This window comes from Sus scrofa, chromosome 14, assembly GCF_054392235.1.
Source record: "Sus scrofa isolate SSC_HxYL_T2T_F1_AM1 chromosome 14, Sscrofa_HxYL_maternal_Yorkshire_Landrace_v2.0, whole genome shotgun sequence".
In the NCBI taxonomy this organism is placed as follows: domain Eukaryota; kingdom Metazoa; phylum Chordata; class Mammalia; order Artiodactyla; family Suidae; genus Sus; species Sus scrofa.
The window spans coordinates 145,448,820-145,470,654 of record NC_139396.1 but is presented as its reverse complement, the minus strand read 5'-3'; the positions used below and the strand labels follow the sequence as shown (position 1 = coordinate 145,470,654).

General features: G+C 46.8%; 1 protein-coding gene across 7 annotated transcripts in view; it reads right to left on the bottom strand.

The window, feature by feature from the left end:
• ACSL5 (acyl-CoA synthetase long chain family member 5) overlaps positions 1-16,079 on the bottom strand; it is a 52,630-nt gene extending 36,551 nt beyond the window's left edge. Inside the window, exons 1-2 of one of the 7 annotated variants that reach the window (XM_084992979.1) lie at positions 9,199-9,391; positions 8,846-8,974 (exon numbers count right to left, since the gene is read on the bottom strand). The gene's annotated coding sequence lies outside the window, so the exon portion shown is untranslated. 7 annotated transcript variants of the gene reach the window in all.
• Between the last annotated feature and the right edge of the window lie 5,756 nt (positions 16,080-21,835).

Below are 21,835 nucleotides of genomic sequence, written 5' to 3'. Positions count from 1 at the left end.
CCTTTGAAGATCTGGGACAGTATGTCTTCATTAAGTCTCATTTTCTTTGGACAAAGTTCCTCAATGACCCTTTCTACTCTAACATTCAAGGTTTTGGCCACCTATATTTATTTCTATGAGTTTTTCAGGTTATCTCTATAGCCTCTAAATAATTTTTCTTTTGATAATCTTTTCATTTAAAAATTTTACTTTTCCTATGTGTATTCTGCTCTTCAAGCATCAGTCCACTTCCATCTTGGAGTCTCTGTGTTTGTTCTTTTTTGCCTGAAACACTGTTCCCCAGGTCTGAAGTGGTTGTGAATTACGTATAGGTCAGATCTCAACTCAAAGGTCATTTCCTCAGAGGGGTTCTCTGATCACCCTATTTAATATTGCCCCTTCCACCTCTGCCACTATCATCAACCTGCTCTGTCTTCTCCATGTCTCAGTTCATTATCTGAAATCGTCCTGGTCCCCTATCACTCATGGTCCCAACTGAATTGATGCTTTCATTGGAACAGGGATTTCTGTTTAATTCACTGCTGTGCCTCCAATGCCTGCACCATGCCTGGCACATAGTAAAGTTTCAGTGAGTGCTTGTTGAATGACTGACCAGTTTTCTAGTTCAGAATTATCTGTTCTAAAGACGCTCAAGGAACCCATTTTTCCCTTAGTAAAATTCTTCCCTCCTTCAAACTTCCCAGTCTTAGATCATCAAAAGTTATTCTGGACAATCTTGAGATAGATACACCCAGTCAATATTTTGGCAAGGTATCAGGTTAGGGATGAAGGATAGTGAAAGGATATATTTCTAATACATATCAAAAACCAGTCAGGATCAGTCCTGGCTGTGGATCCATCCACAGGATGAATCTCGTCCAGTGAAGTCATTTAGAGTAGTAAGTAAGTGGGCAAAGAGTCCAGCCTAGAATCCTATTAGCCAAGGTTTCTGGAATTCGAAGGACAATAAGACAAATTATCTTGGCTTTTAGGCTGCATTAACTAATTATTTTCTATGTAAGAATGAGATTAATATTGCAATCAGAAGCTTTCAATAAATATCTGCCTTCTAGAAAGTGGCACACTGATTTGGATTTAATTGGTTTCTCTGTTCTCTTGCATGTATGGGCTCATTTTGTGTTGACAGAAAACTCATTAAAAGGGAGACTGGGATTGAGTCCCCTAATTAACACATTCTTCCATCCTGAATTGCTTAGTCTCACCTAGAGACAGGTCACAAGGCTTAACCACTCATCACGACTCTAAAGGGGTCCTTGTGTTATGTGGGAGGCTGAATTGGAAAGTTTGACTTTCCTGGTTGAACTTTAAGTTCTTACCCAGCCCCTACTGTTATTACCCTAAACTTCTATCAGCCCCAACTTAGGAGAATTCCATTTCATTCCTTAACTGCATAGTCAAAATAAACAGACAAATTTCAGGAATTCCTGTTGTGGCGCAGTGGTTAACGAATCCGACTAGGAACCATGAGGTTGCGGGTTCGGTCCCTGCCCTTGCTCAGTGGGGTTAACAATCCGGCATTGCCGTGAGCTGTGGTGTAGGTCTCAGATGCAGCTCGGATCCCTCGTTGCTGTGGCTCTGGCGTAGGCCGGTGGCTACAGCTCTGATTCGACCCCTGGCCTGGGAACCTCCATGTGCCACGGGAGCAGCCCTAGAAAAGGCAAAAAGACAAAAAATAAATAAATAAATAAAAATAAACAAACAAATTTCAAAGTTATGGTTGAAGGTCAGTAGGATAGTACAAACCAACAGCTTCAAGAGCATACCTGGAAGGATCTGATATACTTTTCTTTAATATGCAATGAACGTGAACCAGATAAGTGTTTTATTGCAAGATCCTTCACCTGATTTTCTCAGAGTCCTGGAGTTAAGGAGTTTTTACCTTTCCTTATACCAGTTTACCCTTTGACAGCAAATGTAGTTTTCTTCTATTAAGAAATAAGAGGTGGATTTGCCGTTGTGGCGGAGCGGAAACAAATCCAACTAGGAACCATGAGGTTGAGGGTTCAATCGATCCCTGGCCTTGCTCAGGGGGATAAGGATCCAGTGTTGCTGTGAGCTGTGGTGCAGGTCTCAGAGGCAGCTTGTGTCTGGCGTTGCTATGGATGTGGCATAGGCTGGCAGCTGTAGCTCCATTTAGACCCCTAGCCAGGGAACTTCCATATGCTGCAGGTGTGGCCCTAAAATGACAGAAGAAGAAAAAAAAAAAAAAAAGAAATAAAAGAAAGGTAACATGATTTGAGACAACAATCCTATTTCACAAAACTTGGCCAGAGAACACTACCCATGCTATTTTATGACTCAGAGATCAAAAGGGCCAACATTCAGGTATAGCCAAGATAAAAGTTGTTGTCATATTTTCCGATGACAAAAAAAAAAAAAAAAAAAAAATAGCTGAGGGGAATTCTAAAACCCTGCTAGAGAAATAAGAGGCAAATAGAAACCACAAGATAGTTCAGCAAGAAGGTCAGTTAAATCAGTAACCAGAAAGTCAACAGCTTTCCTGTATTTTATGCCAATAATTAATTTGAGAATAATAGAAAAGGTGCCATTCAGCATAGTATATATTTTTACATACGAATAAATGTGTAAAACCTGTATTTAAAAAGTTTACCTCTGAGGGACATAAGAAAGCTTGAAAGACATGGAAAAACATACTTGAACTAGTTAAGGGCTCTTGTCCCCATAAATAGACTGATATGTTTAATACAACTCTAATAAAGACCGATGAGATTTTCTTGGGAAATAAAAAGTTAAGGTTCTCCCAGAAAAACAACACTTACAAAAATGGGAGTTCCCGTCGTGGCACAGCAGAAACGAATTCGACTAGGAACCACGAGGTTGCGGGTTCGATCCTTGGCCTCACTCAGTGGGTTAAGTATCTGGTGTTGCCATGAGCTGTGGTATAGGTTGCAGACTCGGTTCAGATCTGGCATTGCTGTGGCTGTGGCGTAGGCTGGCAGCTACAGCTCCAATTGGACCCCTAGCCTGGGAACCTCCACATGCCGTGGGTGAGGCCCTAAAAAGAAAAAAGAAAAAAAAAACTTACAAAAATGGTCAGAAAAGTATTGAAAAATAACAGGAATTGGGTGGGTAGCAGAGAGATAAATATTACCAAATTTGCTTAGCTATGGAAGTTTTCTATTGGTCATGAACAGACAAATCTATGAAATGAGATCATCCTGCAAAAAACTCCCTGTGGATGCTATTCTGATATATTAAATTGCAGTCCAAATTAAGACAGATTTTGTTTCACTTACACTGTGTTGAGACAACTGACTAGTCATTCAGAGACAGTACCTAAAGCTTATTACTAACTTACTCCTACAACAAAAAAATATGCTGGAGATGAATCAAAGACTAAATACAACACATTGAAAACCATGAGAGTATTTGGGGATAAAAAGTATGAAAGAAATTGAAAATAAAATAACCTTGGCATGGGAAAGACAGACACAAAACCTAGAAGCTATCTATATAAGGCAAATGACGGCAACTTTGATTACACAAAACATAAAACAATGTCTGCCCTGTAGAAAAGATAGCAGAAACAGTATCAAATACTCCAGAGAGGCAAAGAGCTCATTTCCTCAACAGGGATGCTTAGAAGTCAATGAAAAACAAAATCCAACTCAGTAAAACAGAGGGCAGAGGGCGTGACTAGAGAGTCCATGGCAAAAGAAACAGGTTACTTAAAACTAGGGAAAGACATTCAGCTTTGCTTATAGTTTTTTTTTTTTTTTTTTTTTTTTTTTTGTCTTTTTGCTATTTCTTGGGCCGCTCCCGCGGCATATGGAGGTTCCCAGGCTAGGGGTCGAATCGGAGCTGTAGCCGCCAGCCTACGCCAGAGCCACAGCAACGCGGGATCCGAGCCGCGTCTGCAACCTACACCACAGCTCACTCCCGTCGTGGCGCAGTGGTTAACGAATCCGACTAGGAACCATGAGGTTGCGGGTTCGATCCCTGCCCTTGCTCAGAGGGTTAACGGTCCGGCGTTGCCGTGAGCTGTGGTGTAGGTTGCAGACGCGGCTCGGATCCCGCGTTGCTGTGGCTCTGGCGTAGGCTGGCGGCTACAGCTCCGATTCGACCCCTAGCCTGGGAACCTCCATATGCCGCGGGAGCGGCCCAAGAAATAGCAACAATAACAACAACAACAACAACAACAACAAAAAAGACAAAAGACAAAAAAAAAAAAAAATACATATAAATTTAAATGAGATGCCCTTTCCTCATCCTCCAGCTTAGCAATGATTACATGGTACAAAATGTACTGCCAATCATGGAGTCAGAAACTTGCTGCAGCCTCCTTAGGGACACACCCATTACCAGCTACCACAATTTAAAATGTGTGCCCTTTGAACTGATGACTCTACTTGCTAAATTTCCCTGTAGCAAGACATCCGTTCAATAAAGTGCATCACTTTACGTGGCCGTGTGACGTCCGGGTTAGGAATGTGAATTCTGAGTCTGTGGTCAGTCCCCGTCTGTGGTCAGTTTTGTGACCTGGGGTAGGTAACCTCTGTGTGCTTTCTCACCTGTCAAATAGCAATACTAATATCTCCCTCATAAGACTGTTACCATGATTAAAGGAGTTAATGGAACTGTACAGTTAATGGAACTGAGCAATGCCTGACGCATAGGCGCAAGTATTAGCTGTTATGTTCATCTTTACATCTGTAGGATTATCGATGTTGGAGACTAGGAAAGCTTTCTTTGATAGCAGAGAACCAGATAACTATTAGCCTTGCCACGCAACGAACTCTGGGCAGGTATTAGGGAGAATAAAGCGGATCTACATATACTGATGAGGAAAGCATTATGTGATATATTACCAAGTAGGAAGGAAAACACCGCGGAGGCAGTGTATGCTGTTGTGTTTCTGAAAGAATAATTCTCCCAGGAAAAGACAGAAGAGGAGAAAACAGGAATGGTTTTTCCAGAAAATGTCGAGTAGTCCGTCATTCAGCCACAGGTATCTGTTATATTTGACTGTATATTACTGGCATCAGTCTAGAGGCTGGGGATATGGCAATATGGCAGTGTAACCCTGCCCTTGTAGGGGTTGTATTTTATTGGGGGAGGGTTGACAACAAGCCTGAACAAGAGCTAGATGAAATGACACTGGGATAAAAACTACAGCATGGAAAGAGGATAGAGGGTACAGCAGGGGCGAGTTTTAATTAGGGAGGTTTGAATAAGTCTCACTGAGATGATAGCACTTAAGAGAATGTATCATTTAATCTGTAGTATGCACGGTTTTCTTTTCTTTTGCTTTTTTTTTTTTTTTTTTTTTTTTGTCTTTTTTGGGCCTCACATGGGGCATATGGAAGTTCCCAGGCTAGGGGTTGAACTGGAGCAACAGCTGCCAGCCTAATACGCCACAGCCACAGCAACACTGGATCTGAGCTGCATCTGCAACCTACACCACAGCTCATGGCAATGCCGAATCGTCAACCCACTGAGTGAGGCCAGGGATTGAACCTACATCCTCATGGATCCTAGTCCAGCTCATTACCACTGAGCCACAAAGGGAACTCCTTTTTCTTTGAAAACAAACTGTAAAATGAACAACTCCAAAACTATCCCACCTCCAGCTCAAGCAGGCACCTCAGAAAGTTCCACCACCTCGGACCTCAGCCTTGTTTCTAGAAGTGCAACTTCCCATCACTGGAGCTGCACTCCGCAAATGGCCTTTCTCTCACCTGCCAGTCTGGACAGCAGCTCTGGGGATGGACATGCTTTTCATTCAATCCCTCAGCAGATGAGGAAGCAAAGGTGAAGGTTGAGTCCTGGGGCCAAAGGGGACCCAAAAGTGGGTCTTTCAACATTCTCAGAAGCTGCTGAGAACAGAGACTGGTGTAACATCCTGACCTACAGATAACTTAACAGCCACTCACAGCCACTCACTGGTGCCTGGGCGCTCAGGCCGCCACCTCCATTCACCTCCACCAAGCAGGGCTGGATCCCTAGCTGCCCCCCCGCCCCCGGCCCCCACTCCGTGACTCTCCTCACCTGGGGGCCTGGCACCCAGTACACTCTGAGGCCCATGCCCCATGGGATGTCCCCAGGCAGATGGGAAAGGGCTTCCTGGTCACTGATATAGGGTCATTCATGCAGGGCCAAGCAGGAAGATGGCATTACCAACGGGGGTCCCTGTTAAAAACCTGTGGGTGGTGAAGCAGTCATTTCCAAACCATGGAAAGATTCTGTGAATGCTTAAATCATTAAAACAGGAAAGCAATACCAAGCTCCTACATTTCATTTTTCCCAGCTCAATTGCTAGCCTGCATCTACAGGTTCCAGTGTGGAGGGTGGCTGGCAGGGTGAATATGGGGGGTGGGGGTTGCCAGGCTTGGGACAGGTTGCCTGGCCCACCAGCAAGCATGTTATAAATACATCCTCAGGGTTTCAATGCATATCCACTGTCCATGTCTTTGCTGCTGGATCACACAAGAAAAGCTGTAGGAGTCAGATCAGCTCTTTCAGCTTTGGGTCTCAGGGGTTTCCTGGGGCTCAGTGGACAACGTGGGCTGTGAGCACCCCAGACAGAGGCTGTGTTACCCTAGTACCATGCCTGAGATATGGTGGAAACCCACTAAGGGCCAGTGAGTCGCCCTTCCCTTTTGCTCACCATTGGCACAAGTTCCGAAATAGGCACATGGGTAGGCATGGGGGGTGGGGAATCTGGCTGAGGAAATGGGTCACAAAATCCAATCCTGCAATGACACGATGTGAGCCTATACACAGCAGGGGGGCAGAGTCCCCACGTCAGCCTCAGAAATGCCACAGCCTGGGCTTCACTCCATGGCAAGGGCAAAGCTAAGAAGCCTGACCTGAATGTCAAGGTTCACTCATTCTACAAATGTTCAACTATGTCAGCACCTGCTATGTGCTAGGCAGTGTGTTCAGCCTGGGGAAAGTACAGAGTTTACAGTCTCACAGGGGATAAAGCCAATTCCCTGGGAAGGAAAAAAATGCTCTGTGGGGATGTACCCCAGCTTTGGGAGCACCTGGGGGACTGCAGAAGTATGTGTGGCAAGAGATAACCTCTACAATTTAAATATAAATTTACTTTTTTTTTTTTTTTTTTGTCTTTTTGCCTTTTCTAGGGCTGCTCCCGTGGCACATGGAGGTTCCCAGGCCAGGAGTCGAATCAGAGCTGATGCTGCTGGTCTACACCAGAGCCACAGCAACGAGGGATCCGAGCTGCATCTACAACCCACACCACAACTCACGGCAACGCCAGATCCTCAACCCACTGAGCAAGGGCAGGGACCGAACCCACAACCTCATGGTTCCCAGTCGGATTCGTTAACCACTGCGCCACGATGGGAACTCCCTAACATTTACTTTGAATAATGCAAACCAAGACCTTGGACTTGCCGTATGCTCCAAACTGTGCCCTGTACAGAGGGTCAAATAATTAGAAGACACAGCTCCTGCCTTTGGGGGCTTATGGGTCCATCAAACACTGAAATCACTTACAGAAGGATTCAATGTGGAGGACGAGATAATGAATCTGAAGAAGGGAGAAGCTAGCATAGACTGGAGTAGATGAAAGGGGCTCTAAGGAGCACTAGATCCTCAAGGCTATGTAGTCCCTGATCCCCTACCTTTACTGTCAATACTGTCATGTCCAGCGGCAATCAAGGAGGATCACCCCACCAATGAAGCCAGTGGCTAGGAAGACCCCGACTGTGATTCCAATCAGGGTCACTGTCACCAAACCATCTTTCTCCACTGTTGTCTGGGTCTCCCGTCCACGTTCCCATGGAGAGGGCAGCCACCACATTAGCTTGGCTAGACCTAAGTGGAAGACCTAAGTGGAAGAGGAACACCCAGAAGTGGGGTGAGAGGCGCCAAAGTGGAATAATCATGAAAGGAAATGGTGAAGAGCCTCCTCTGATGGAGGTAAAGACCCCATTTTTAGTTGAAAGGGGAAAAAAAGAAAAAGCCTCCAAAAGGCTGAAGAAGACAGTGTCTAGGGCCTGGTATAGATGCTTTACAACTGGAATCACTTGGTTCACAAACGCCAAGGAGCCTTGGGGTGCCAGCTGTGGCCAGTGGAGCTGACTTATCAGGAAAGCAAGCACTCATTAAGTCCAACACCAAAAGCCTCTTAACTCAGTCCATGAAGATAGCAGAGGAGAACCGCTGAGCCACTGATAGGCTGGGGACAGTCAGGGACAAATCCCACTGGATCTCAAATCAGTGTGGTTGACCTTGATCTATTACAGCCAAGAAACTGCTGTCCAGCAGCCCCATCCTGAGTGAGATCCTTGTCTCAGTAAACAGCCCCAGAGACCTCCAAAGCCTGCTGTTGACCAAGTGAATTATGAAAAGGGAGGTCAGGAGAAGCAGTACTGTCCCCTGTAGTTGGTGAGATAGCTTATCAAAGGACAGGCTGGACAAAGTGCTACGACACTGTCACCCAGGCCAGGATAAAGATGGGGTGATGCAAGAGGTTGTGAAAGAGGCCCCTCTGCAGAGTTAGCCCTCATGATACCTGGATGGGCCAATGGGCAGGTATCACAGATTCAATGTGCCAACAGCAAACCTTTATTCCCTGTAAGCTCATTTCCAGTGGCCCACTTTTATGGCCATTGTCTTTCCAGAGACCAGAACAGCTTTACCACGTACCAGATAAGGTGGCCCTGTGGACAGTTACTTAATGTCATGAGCCTGCACAGAAGTAATTAATTATCCTTACTGAAAAGGGATCCTATGAGGGGACCAGGTAATTATCCTTACCTAACAGGGATCCTATGGGGGGACCTTTCAGTACACTCTCCAGCCCACGGGAACCCCTCAGTGAGGAGCGACTTCCCCTTTTCCCTCTTCCACTTACCTCAGTGTCTAATTCCTCAACATCAAATGTTCTATTTTGAGACCATCCCCGAAGAGAAGAGATGACCATGGACTCCGGACTATAACTGCCCTTCAGCCGACATGCAAAGGTTTTCACAACTCCTCATTTCTGTTTAAGCAGAGCATTTCTAGCTGGAGACCACTCTGCGCTCTGGCTCCACCGTCTCCCTCCGCCCTCTCGCACACCCGCCTCATCCCACCAGCCACACACAGTCTCACAACTCAGAGGAGAGTAACCCATGGAGACCCAGGGATCTGCTACCAGCCGCCCCTTCCCCAGAGAGAATAGATACCAGGGCCTGGCTGGCCCCAGCCGTGCAAGGTCCACCTGACCTTCCCAGCTCCGAAAGTCGTATTTATTCAAACAACAGGAATTAGGAGCCTGGGACATGCCAGGCCCTGGGCCAAGGGAAGAGCTAGAGGGTCCATTTCTGATCTCAGGATGCACGGCCACACGGGGTAGAGATAGATCTAGATAGGCTGCCAGCAGCGTGTGGCAAGAGCAGAGATGGCTGAGCTCAGTACTGCCATGGCCACATCACCCTGACAGGTGGCTGCCAGCCATCGGAGTCACCTGAGGCTGTGCGCCCAACGAGAATCAGTTCATCTGCTGACCAGGCCTATGAGACAGAAACAGAAATCTCATTCTTGATTTCTAAAAAACTGTTAAATCCTGGTTTGGGAAGTCACCTGCCTGGAAGTGGGAGGAGTCTTTTGAGGGGCAATTCACATGATATTCACTATTTGAAAGTGAACCCTTCAGTACATTCACAGCATTGTGAAACCGCCCTCTCTACCTAGTTTCAAAGCACTTTTTTCATCCGCAGAGAAAACCCTCTGCCCACTAAGGAGTTACTCCCAGGTCCTGGCAACCATGGATTGATCAGCTTTCTGTTTCTCTAGATGTGAAGCGAAATTTTCTTTCTAATTCTTTGGTCCACACACTAAAGTAGTCTCATCAGAAACGGAGGCAGAATTTGCCTTCAGAACTAAATGAGCCCGAGTTCACATTCTTGCTCCCATCTCTTCATACTGTGTCCCGTTTATTGTGAAGCCTGGGTTTCAAACCCCATCTATGGGGAAAAAACCTACTTACCGCATAGAGCGGTTTTGAAGATCAAAAGATAAAAGCCCCATAAAACAGTATGCACAGCCCTGCCCCCAGAGTAAATATTCAATGAATGGTAGCTGTAATATATGCAGGTCTAAAAAAATGTCAACCTGAAAAGTCTCTAATAAAGACTTGGAGTCAGGAGTTCCCGTCGTGGTGCAGTGGTTAACGAATCCGACTAGGAACCATGAGGTTGAGGGTTTGGTCCCTGCCCTTGCTCAGTGGGTTAACGATCCAGCGTTGCCGTGAGCTGTGGTGTAGGTTGCAGACGTGGCTCGGATCCCGCGTTGCTGTGGCTCTGGCGTAGGCCGGTGGCTGCAGCTCCGATTAGACCCCTAGCCTGGGAACCTCCACATGCTGCAGAAGAGGCCCAAAGAAATAGCAAAAAGACCAAAAAAAAAAAAAAAAGACTTGGAGTCAATATCTGCCCCGGTCATCATACACAGGAATCTTTCTACAAATGAAAATTTCTAGGAAATCCAAAAGAAGGCTAACTCTGCACAAGAGTGGATGGAACATGGTTTTTGGCAGCACATTGACTGCAGTTTCTGTTCCAGTTGACAACTAGCTGCTGTGTGATCTTGGGAAAGTTTCTTTGCTTCTCTGAGCCCATGCTCTCAGCCACCCATCTCCTGAGATAGTCTTAATGAAATGTCAGGGTACCCACTATGATCTGATAATTCACTGGCTTATGCTTCCCTCCTTTGTTTCCTGATCCTCTCTCCTTCTCTGACCCCCAGTCTATGGCCCCCACTGTGTACTTAGACACTCAATGATACACTGATATTATTTTCAATATCTTTGGCCCCAAACAGTTACAATAGAACTTGGCAGAAAAGACTATTTTAGGTCAGGACCTCACTAAAGTCTTGGTTGAAGCATTCTGTTTGGCCTGGACAATTTATTTTTTTTTAAGTTCAGTTGGAATATGTTTATTTGGGGTGTGCCTGCCTTGTCTTTGCCAGAGTTTCCCCTTCCCCTACCAGCATCTTATTACATGTCATCTACTTTGTTATATTGCCTGCCTCTTCTATTAGTATTTGTGACTTATTTTATTTCGTTTTTTTGTTCCTTTTTTTGTGCCAAGCACACGAGTGATGCTGATATGATTTTCTCCCATGTCTCTTCCAAGACTCTTCTGTGTTCATCTCAGATGCTTGTCAGTTGAAGGGCCCAACCATAAAGTAACTCTGGACTACAGAGGGAGGAGTCAAGCAAAACCAATTACTCCTTTTTTTTTCTTTTTAAGGCCAAACCTACAGCATGTTGAAGTTCCCAGGCTAGGGGTCGAATCAGAGCTATAGTTGCTGGCCTATGTCACAGCCACAGCCATGGTGGATGTGAGCCACATGTGTGACCTACACCACAGCTCACGATAATGCCAGATCCTGAACCCACTGAGTGTGGCCAGGGATCAAACCCGAGTCCTCATGGACGATATCGGGTTCTTAACCTGCTGCTCCACCGTGGAAACTCCCAATTCCTCCTCCTCCCTTTTTTTTTAAACTGAATCCATCTTTTAATTTGAAATTAAATTTTGTTTCATTTTATTAGTTAATTTCATTAATTTTATTAGTTTTTAGGACTGCCTCTGTTAAAGAATATCAATTACTTACACACTGGGGCTATAGATTCAATTTTACTTTTCAAACCACCAAAAAGACAGATACCCACATTAGGTAGCAAGGCCCACACCGTGGAGTCCCTTTCCAATGCTCATTCCTCGAAGGTCATTTGAAGTTCATCTTAAGTTAAGCACGTGGCCGCTATCTCTTAAAACAGATCCCACTTCACTCAGAAACCATTCCATCAGTCCCTTCCCTGGCAAGGAGGACTCAAAATCCATCAGGAAAACCGAGGGCAGCCCCCAGCCTGCCACAGGGGAGCCACAGCAGAGGCCTGGGCCCATAAGAAGGGGTCTGTGCTTCCCCTTCCCCAAGAGAGGCAGGAGAAAGGAAGTCCAATCCCTGCCCCACATTCCTCCCTCCCCAGGCACCCCATCCCCCCAACCCCTGGTGATGAGCAGGGTTTAACTAGAGACCAGGGATAAAGCAAGTACTCACATGTGCCTGGGACCCAGAGAGCTGCAGATCCACCGCAGCTGGGGGTCAGGATGCCCCCTGGGCATCAGCTCTGTGCCCTCGAGCCCCCTTGCCAAGTAGCCCTTCCGGATACCCCCTCACCTTGTGAGAAGGCCGCATCCCTTGGTGCTTCCAGCAAGCGGGGACTCCCGGCTCTGAGTGGCTCCAGGCACAAGAGTCCCTTAGCTCTCCCCTCACCTGGTCTCTCCAAGGTCAGGGGGTCTTCAGAGCATCCCTGCTGGCCAGGGATCCCCAGTTCTGAGCCTTCTGAGCCGTCAGCCCCGGTGTGAGCTGCTCTGAAGTCAGGAGTCAGGCCATGGCCAGCTTCTAACGTGCTCGTGCTCGGGGACTTCACTTCCTGGTTTTTCTTTCACAACTGAAAGTGGAAGCGTTTTGACCAGAAGGAGAAAAGCCGCCAACGCTCCTCTGGCTCAGTGTCAAAGCCTTTACCACCAGTCCCTAAGGGCTGACACATAAGCCAGCCTGTATCCACACAACACACCCTTTCCCTGTTTGTCTGCTTACTGCTAAACCAAGACCAAAACCCAGACAAAAATGACTCGAGGTGCCCTCCTCAGACCACCAGTGTCAGAGAGGCAAGGTTCGCCGCTGCCTTCCCAGGACAGATGTGGCCAAGGGTACCTCGGCCCTCATGTCCTTCCAAGACCCTGGGGATACCTGCTGGCCAGCCAAGTCCTGGGTCACCCCCTCTCCAATGCCCAGCCTGTCTCTGAAGCAGTTCTGATAAAGTCAACCAAAGAAGGAACTCAGGAATGACAGGGACAGTGAGGGAGAGTCTGTTCTTTTCCTCTGATATATCGGCTCATCCTTTTCATATCTCAAAACTGAAAATACAAATGTATTTGGCTACCTCCCTCACCTCCCAGATTAAAAGCTGGCAAATTTTGGAGTTTCTGTTATGGCTCAGTGGTTACGGAACCCAACTAGCATGAGGATGTGGGTTCATTCCCTGGCCTTGCTCAGTGGGTTAAGGATCCAACATTGCCGTGAGCTGTGGTGTGGATTGCAGATGCAACCTGGATCCCGTGTTGCTGTGGCTATGATATAGGCTGGCAGCTACAGCTCTGATTGGAGCCCTAGCCTGGGAACCTCCATATGCCTAGGGTGCAGCCCTAAAAAGACAAAAAGACACACACACAAAAACCTGGGAATTTTTAAAATTAGGAACCCACAGAGTTCCCTAGTAGCCTAGTGGTTAAGGACTTGGTGTTGACACTGCTGTGGCTTGGGTTTAGTCCCTGGCCCGGGGAATTTCTGCATGGAATACATGACCAAAAAAAAAAAACAAACAAACAAAAAAAAAAAAACGCATATGCCATTAGCTGTCAGACTGATCCTGCATTTTGTCTTGGAGGCTCTGGAAAACTGCTGTATGCTTATGAGACAATGATCATGGGAAAAGCAAATCACTACTTGGCATGATTATAAAAAGTGCTTTGAATGTGCAGATGCCCTGGCAAGGGTCTTGGGTATTGGTCTACAGAGCACTAGGACCTGTAGTTGTTTCTTTTTTTTCCTTTCCTTTCGTGTGTGTGTGTGTGTGTGTGTGTGTGTGTGTGTGTGTAGGGCTGCACCTGCGGCATATGGAAGTTCCTAGGCTTGGGGTTGAATCGGAGCTATAGCTGCCGGCCTACACCACATTGACAGCAACACTGGATCCTTAGCCCACCGAGCAAGGCCAGGGATCGAACCAGTGTCCATGTGGATACTAGTCGGGTTTATTACCACTGAGCCACGATGGCAACTCCCTGTAGTTGTTCCATTGGATTCATCTAAGGCCGTGGCCACAGAAGGGTATGGGAGCTTCCTTTCTCAGATCTGGAGGCAGAAATAACAACATATCCGGTCCCTTCTCACCCCCGCCCCTCCTCACCACTTCTCAGATACCCGGAGTTAAGCGGCACTTTCTCCAGCCTTTAAAAAGGCTTGTGGTCAATCCAGTGTGAGCCTGGGCCTTTACTAGAGCTAGATTAGGATTCCTTCTCTCTGTGCGAAGAAGTCCTCGGAACCTCACTATAAAAGCCAGGATGCACACCAGTCAGAATGGCCATCATTAATAAATCCACAAATAACAAGTGCTGGAGGGGCTGTGGAGAAAAGGGAACCCTCCTGCACTGCTGGTGGGAATGTCAACTGGTACAGCCACTATGGAGAACAATCTGGAGATACCTTAGACATCTATACATAAAACTTCCACATGACCCCGCAATCCCACTCTTGGGCATCTATCCGGACAAAACTCTACTTAAAAGAGACACATGCACCCGCATGTTCATTGCAGCACTATTCACAATAGCCAGGACATGGAAACAACCCAAATGTCCATCGACAGAGGATTGGATTAGGGAGAGGTGGTATGTATACACAATGGAATACTACTCAGCCATAAAAAAGAATGACATCATGCCATTTGCAGCAACATGGATGGAACTAGAGACTCTCATCCTGAGTGAAATGAGCCAGAAAGACAAAGACAAATACCATATGATATCACTTATAACTGGAATCTAATATCCAGCACAAATGAATATCTCCTCAGAAAAGAAAATCATGGACTTGGAGAAGAGACTTGTGGCTGCCTGATGGGAGGGGGAAGGAGTGGGAGGGATCAGGAGCTTGGGCTTATCAGACACAACTTAGAATAGATTTACAAGGAGATCCTGCTGAATAGCATTGAGAACTTTGTCTAGATACTCATGTTGCAACAGAAGAAAGGGTGGGGGAAAAATGTAATTGTAAGGTATACATGTAAGGATAACCTGACCCCCTTGCTGTACAGTGGGGAAAAAAAAAAAAAAAAAGCCAGGGTGAGCTGTGCCCCAGTCTCAGGGAACATAGGAGCTGGTCCCTTGGCTTCACACAGGAGCTCACTTTGGATGTGGGAGAAAAATAAGGGTGCCTCCCTGCCTTTCCATCTTCTGGGTCATCTCATGCCTGGAGGAACACTTGGCTTTGCTTAGTTCCCCAAGTCAGCTCTGGTAAGGCAGGTCCCTCCAGCAAAGAGCACAGGACAGTAGAAAGCGTGTCAAGTCCCTGCCACTGGGCTCTTCCCTGGGTGCTGACTTCTTTTACCAACCAAAGAGCTCAGAGCCAGGGGATGAGGTTTTTCTTTGGGATCAAATGCTCAAGTTCAGAAGAGTCTGGGTTGTGCCAAAGTTCTAACAGAGTTGCATTCCTGTTCAATGCTATGTGCACGAATGACACCCCCAAGATTTGAGGGAATGATGGAAGGTTTTCACAACACCCGAGAATTCTGCATCAGGCAGCAGGTGGTAGTGACATCCTGACCAGGACCCAAATCCTAGCCCCTCCTCCTCTCAGCTATGCAGCTCTGCCTGCGCTGTGTGACAACCCACAGGCACACTATTCACCTCTGAAATGGGAATCATACCACCTACCTTGCTAGAGGAGGCCAACGAGATAACGCACACCTAGTACAGACCCCAGCACCGAACGGAAAATCTGTTGAGAGTTCCTTTCCCTTCTCTCTTCCAAAGGGGAACCACTGCCAGCAGCAGCTGATAGATAACCTTTCTAGTAATAATTGATACAGACACTTCTAAATGGAAGATAAAGGAGACCCACATCCTGGTTTGGCTATAACCCTGAAAGCCTTTAAGCCTGTTTTATTTCCAGTTAGTGAAATTAACAACTCTCTCTTCCACCTCCTGCCAGCATTCCGATCCCTGCATGTCTCCCCTTTTCAGCTGATTTTTTCTTTGTCTCCCACACAAGTCAGTGGAGATTACTATGCAACCAAATATTATTTCATGTTGTGAAGGAGCATTAGGCTGAAACACCTGTCCCACCTGCTCCTTAGCCACCCCCATCTCCGCTGTCCTGTAAACATTTAAGCAAGTAGTATTATTGTGGCTTACCTTGTAAGAACACTCTTAATTCTGAGGTCCAGGAAATGCACCCCTCACAGCTGGCTGTTCCCCTCCAACATTACGTGCAGGCACCTCTGCCCTTTTCTCGGCTCCTGAGTTGGGACCACACCTGAAGCCTACGCGAACTGTTCTGGGCGTGGCTAATCAGCTCTCCCCAGCCTTTGAACCCGCTGCAAGAGAGGGTCAAGGTAGACGTTACCTGTTCAAACACCTGTAGTAACTTCCAATAATGAAAGCGTAGGATTTGGCAAAAAGTTAGAACGGGACATTGTTATGCAATGGGCATTGGAGGAAGAAAAAGAGGGAGGAGATGGGGGAGAGGAAGGGTGAGAGAGAAAGACAGACTGAGACAGAGAGACAGAGAGAGATACAGAGAGAGAGATAGAGCCCTCAGCTCAGAAAGTTAACATTTAAGCAAAACCTTTCATAAAGCACATAACTCAGGGGAAGGGGAGAGATATGCATCTGCTTTGGGGGCAGAATCCTTGATATTGTAGTCAGAAGAGGAAGGTCCAGGTAACAAGGAGGGGGAAAAAAGTGCTCCTGGAGCTTAGGGTGTGAGAAAAATGAGACAATACTCTAATTGGCACCAGCTAAAACTCGAAGATTTGGATAAGCAGAACTTTCAGATTCGGATCCACATTTAGAGATGAGCCTTCTTCTAGAAGGGACCAGTGACCCCTGCAGAATTAGAAAGTCTCTAAGACAACCAAATAAGGCAAATCGCTCCAGAATCTAGACTGAGGGACAAGCTAGCTGGGTCGTATCTAGAACGCAGGATCATGAATACAGCCTGCACCACCCACGGCTTAGCCAGCACTGGAAGAAGTGGGGTTGCTATTGCATCACGGTCCAGGCTATCCTCCTGTCTGTCTGTCCATTTTCTTTGCTTTTTTTTTTTTTTTTTTGCTTTTTAGGGCCCCACTTGCGGCATATGGAGTTTCCCAGGCTAGAGGTCTAATTGGAGCTATAGCCTCTGGCCTACACCACGGCTACAGCAACTCAGGATCCGAGCCACATCTGCAACCTACACCACAGCTCATGGCAACACCGGATCCTTAACCCACTCAGTGAGGCCAGGGATTGAACTCGCACAACCTTGTGGTTCCTAGTTGGATTTGTTTCCGCTGCACCACGACGGGATCTCCTGTCTTTCCATTTTCAGGTCACTAGCCACCACTCTCAAATCCAAAATCTTTGAAGACTGCAAGGCATCATCACTAAACAAAAATGCTGGATGGAGAGGCCAAAAGCTCTGGAGAGCTTTTGCAATCCCTATTTTATAAGCAAGGCCATCGAGCCCCTTTCAGGTGAAAGAAATCACCCATGGCGCATTGAGTCATGCAATCAGTTAGTCGTCAAGGCAAGAGATGACCCAGAGGCCCAGGCAACCACGGCCTGGCCTTTATCCCCAGGTGGTGCTGCTTTGTTCATAAATGTTCATTCAACCCTAGCAGACCTTAAACCCAGGCCTGCAGAAATTCGTGGAAATGCTGCATTAGGTTTCTTCTCACTCGCTTTGTGCAGGTGGCCAATATAAAAATCAAGAAGCCAATACCACTTCCTGCTGACTCTGCTTGGAGGTGTGGCTACCTCATTAATGTAGAGGTCTTATTCGACCAGATTTTGGAGCCCAGAAAGAGGTCACTAAAGAGAATACAATTCAATAGGAACCGGGGACAAGAGCCCCACTTGATTGGATTAATTTTCAACTTGTGTTAAGTAGCAATGCACTCAACACCTGCTGATGCCACATTCCCCAGAGCTCAAGATGCTGTCAGCTAGTGTTTCCCAAACTCCAGCAAGCATCACAGCCCCCTAGAGAGCGTATTGCACTGACTGCTGGGCTGCTGCTGGAGTTGCTGATTCAGTGGGCCTGGATTCCGGCCTAAGAATCTGCATTTATAACAATTCCAGGTGATGTGGCTGCTGCTGGTTTGGACACAGTAGGAGCACCACTTCTCCAAGCAGCCACCCAACCTTCAATGGGCTCAGCTAGTGAACTGTTAAAAGGAACAGTGCATGGGGTAATTTGGGCTCTGGTGACCCTGCGGTCGGGAGGACAACTTGACACAGAGTGAACTCATGATGTGCTTTCAATGAGAGGTGTTTCTCAAGGCCAGGGGGAGGGCCAAGTCCCAGGGTGGTGCTTTGGCAACAGCAGGAGGTTCTGCCACTCACTATCCTCCTTGAGGTGAGTGTAAATCCAAGCCAACAGCCTTCCAGCTTAGACAGCCCTTGTGTGCATGTGTGTGGGTGCAGAGAGGGCATCATCTGATCTATTAATCTTACTTTTCTTCTCTAGGGCACCTGGGAACCCCAGAGGTGAAGCAGCTGGCTGGGAGTAGGGTGGTGGAGGGGAGGCTGCATCTACATAGTGGATGAGGGAAACCCAGGCCTCCAGTGCCCTCTCAGGCCACACCATCTTCTGGTCAACCACTGCTTCCTATAGCATCTCTTAACAAACAAACAACATGTGTTCCAATGGAATACCACTCAGCCATAAAAAAGAACAAAACAATCCCATTTGCAGCAACATGGATGCAACTACAGATTCTCATATTAAGTGAAGCAAATCAGAAAGAGAAAGACAAATACTATATGATATCACTTATATGTAGAATCTGAAATATTGCCCAAATGAACCTATCGGCAAAACAGAAACAGACTCAACAGACATAGAGAACAGACCTGTGGTTGCCAAGGGGGAGGAAGGAGGAAGTGGGATGGACTGAGAGTTCGGGGTTAGTAGGTACAAACTATTACATTTAGAATGGCTAAGCAATGACGTCCTACTACTGTACAGCACAGGGAACTGTGTCTAATCTCTTGGAATAGAACATGATGGGGGATGATATAAGAATAAGAATATGTGTGTGTGTATATATGTATATGACTAGGTCACTTTACTGTAGAGGAAAAATTGACATGACATTGTAAATCGACTATAATTTAAAAATGCAAAAAAAGAAAATAAATGACAAAAAAAGGAAAAAATAAAAGCAGGAGTTTCTGTTGTGGCACAGTGGAAACGAATCTGACTAGGATCCATGAGGACACAGGTTTGATCCCTGGCCTCAGTCAGTGGGTTAGGGATCCAGTGTTGCCGTGAGATGTGGTGTGGGTCACAGAGGGGTCTCGGATCTGGCGTTGCTGTGGCTGTGGCTTAGGCCAGCCGCTGCAGCTCCAATTTGACCCCTAGCCTGGGAACCTCCATATTCTGCAGGCGCAGCCCTAAAAAGCAAAACAAACAAACAAAAAAAACCACAAAAAACCAAACAAACAAAACACCTCATGTTCAATAAGGCTTTGCAACACCCTCCACTTCTCCCTCCCTCTTCAGAGCCATATGTATTGAGAAATCAATAAAAAAACAAATTCCTTTCCTGTTCAGGCATGCCTTGGCCTCTAAGGAGTGCAAACCTTTGCTGTCTTATGTCATTCACAGGTGAGGTGCCCAAGGGGAGGAATCTGACACGACAGGCATTGTACACATTTCCTCCGCTTTCATAGGGACATTTCATTCACAATAGTTCTAGAAGACCAGAGACCAACATTTCAGAGCTGTGTAACACAGCTTGGAAACAGCGAAGATAAGCTCCTGCCATAGGGGCTGGCAGCTCTTTTAAGACCAGCAGGTTTCTCCTGGTCTTAAAAGCAGGGAAAGACAGACCTTCTCAGCAGGCCAACTACATAGCACCACTGAGCATGCATATAGCTCCTTCCAATTTATAAAACACCTCCACACTAACCCTGAACAAACCCGGCAGGTATAAGGTCAGAAGGAAAAACACCTTCAACATCCAAAACTTCGGTGGCTGCCAGGAAATCTGCCGAGTAGTTATGATTTGTGCAGCTGAAAAGACGGTGACTCGGAGAAGGTATGATACCCTCCCAAGAAAATGATGATGACAGTGGGGCCAAGCATTTAAAACAAAAAAAACAAAAAACAACTTCTTGGCTATGTTGCAAAGCCTGGTGATTTGCAGCTTGTTCCTGAAAAGGAGAACTTTCTGGAGCACGAGTAGTGACAGAGAAAATGTTGGAGCAGGTTGGGAGACGTGACCCAGTCAGGGCACCAAATATTCTTTAAAGGTCTTTGGGATGTTTCCAGATTCCAGACATCACCGAAGCATCATGAAGTCCTTCTAGAGGAAAGTGGAGCTTCTCCTTTTAACAAAACCTCTGCCCCTCAGAGACCAGGTGATTCATCTTGCACTTCTGGCGCCTCTGCTTTAGAATATTTCATTGGATTCAGAGGCTGGAACAGCTACTCAACAATGCAGAGTCTCAGCATTCCGAGTGAGGGCAAAGAACTAAAAATGGAGGTGAGAAGAGAACGCGAAGGGGTCTGGAGGAGCTGAGACACGTGGGGCACAGGGAACACATTTTTAGGAAGGATCTGAAGCTGTTCTACTAATCCAAGTCTTTAGAAGATGGGCAAGAATGAGAAGGAGTGTCCAGAGCTATAGGCTGAACCCATTCATGTGGACTCAGTCATGATGAATCAGAATGGAAGAGAGGCTATGCCCCTCCCTAGCATTAGCTGTACAGCAAGGCAGAGGCTATGATGACACAAAGTGGGCAAAACTAAAGCTGTGATGGACTGACCTTTAGCTTCCCACGCAGCAGAGCCGATTTGGAAGTTTACCCTTCTCCTGTGATGTGAAAAGGGGCGAAGGTAACTCTGAACAAGGTGCCATAACCAGTCAATCCAATTACTGGCATTCCATACCCACCCTCTCCGTGGTTATCTGATGTTTTGAAGGGCTAATGGCACTCAAAGTACACTTCACAGAGGAGCAATCTCAGGCTCTCAGATCTGCTCCTTTCCGAAGGCTGTCAAGATGATATAATTATGAATATTATTAAGCACCTCCCATGCAGCTGCACCGCACTGAGCTATCTGATCTCATTTAATCTCACGGCAGCTCTATGAAGAGGTTCTTGTTATTTTGCAGAAGTTCTTATTTTGCAGCAAAGTCTAAGGGAGGTCGAGTTAACTTGCTCAAGGCACATGGCTCAACAGTTGACAGAGTTTTAAAGGCAGATTTTGAACTCAGGTAGTCTTGAGTCTGGAGCCCAAGTACCTATCTGCGATTAAGGATTGAACCCCTTGCAATCTCATGCAATTGTATATGCATTTCTCTTGGGAACTTTGGTGTCTCAAAGACAATTAAGAACCATCACCCTGGAGGAAGGAGAACCCAAGGCCAGCCATGTGAACCTGGGCTTCCCCTCTGGCTGGACATCCTTCCTGCCTCTGAGCACCTTCTCCACACAGAGCCTGGCTTCATGCCACCCCCGCTAAAGGCAGGGTGAGGGTGGGGCTGGGAGTGGGGGGCAATGCACCGCATCTTTCAGCTGTGCAGTCCCTGGCTCTTTATGCTTTGTGGTCTGCTGTGCTGGCAGTGGCCACAGTGCTATTCTGGGCCAAACCGTCAGCCACACAGAAGCTGACCCCATAGCTCGGTGTCTGGAGCAGCTTGTTTTACTCAACTGGGGTCACTGAAAGTAATAGCTGGGGCACTTGAGCTCTTAAGGCCACTTGCTCATTCTTTGTGGGAAAGAAGTGTTACTTAAGCTTGAGCACTTGGTTGCCAAGAATGGTGTTTGCACAATTACAATAAAAAGCTTCCCTTGACCCCAGGTCTGCCTCCCCTCTCCCAAACAACAGAGACAGAGCGGACTGCCTTGCAGACTTGGGTCTGAACTTCTGGACTGGCAAGCCATGGCACCCTGGTGGGCCAAGGGACACTGATGCCTCAGCCCTCATGGTGCAGGGTGTCTTTACAGCCAGCCCCACCTAGGGGATTCAGTGTGTTATATAAACGCTACTATTCTCAGGGTCATGATATCCACAGGTT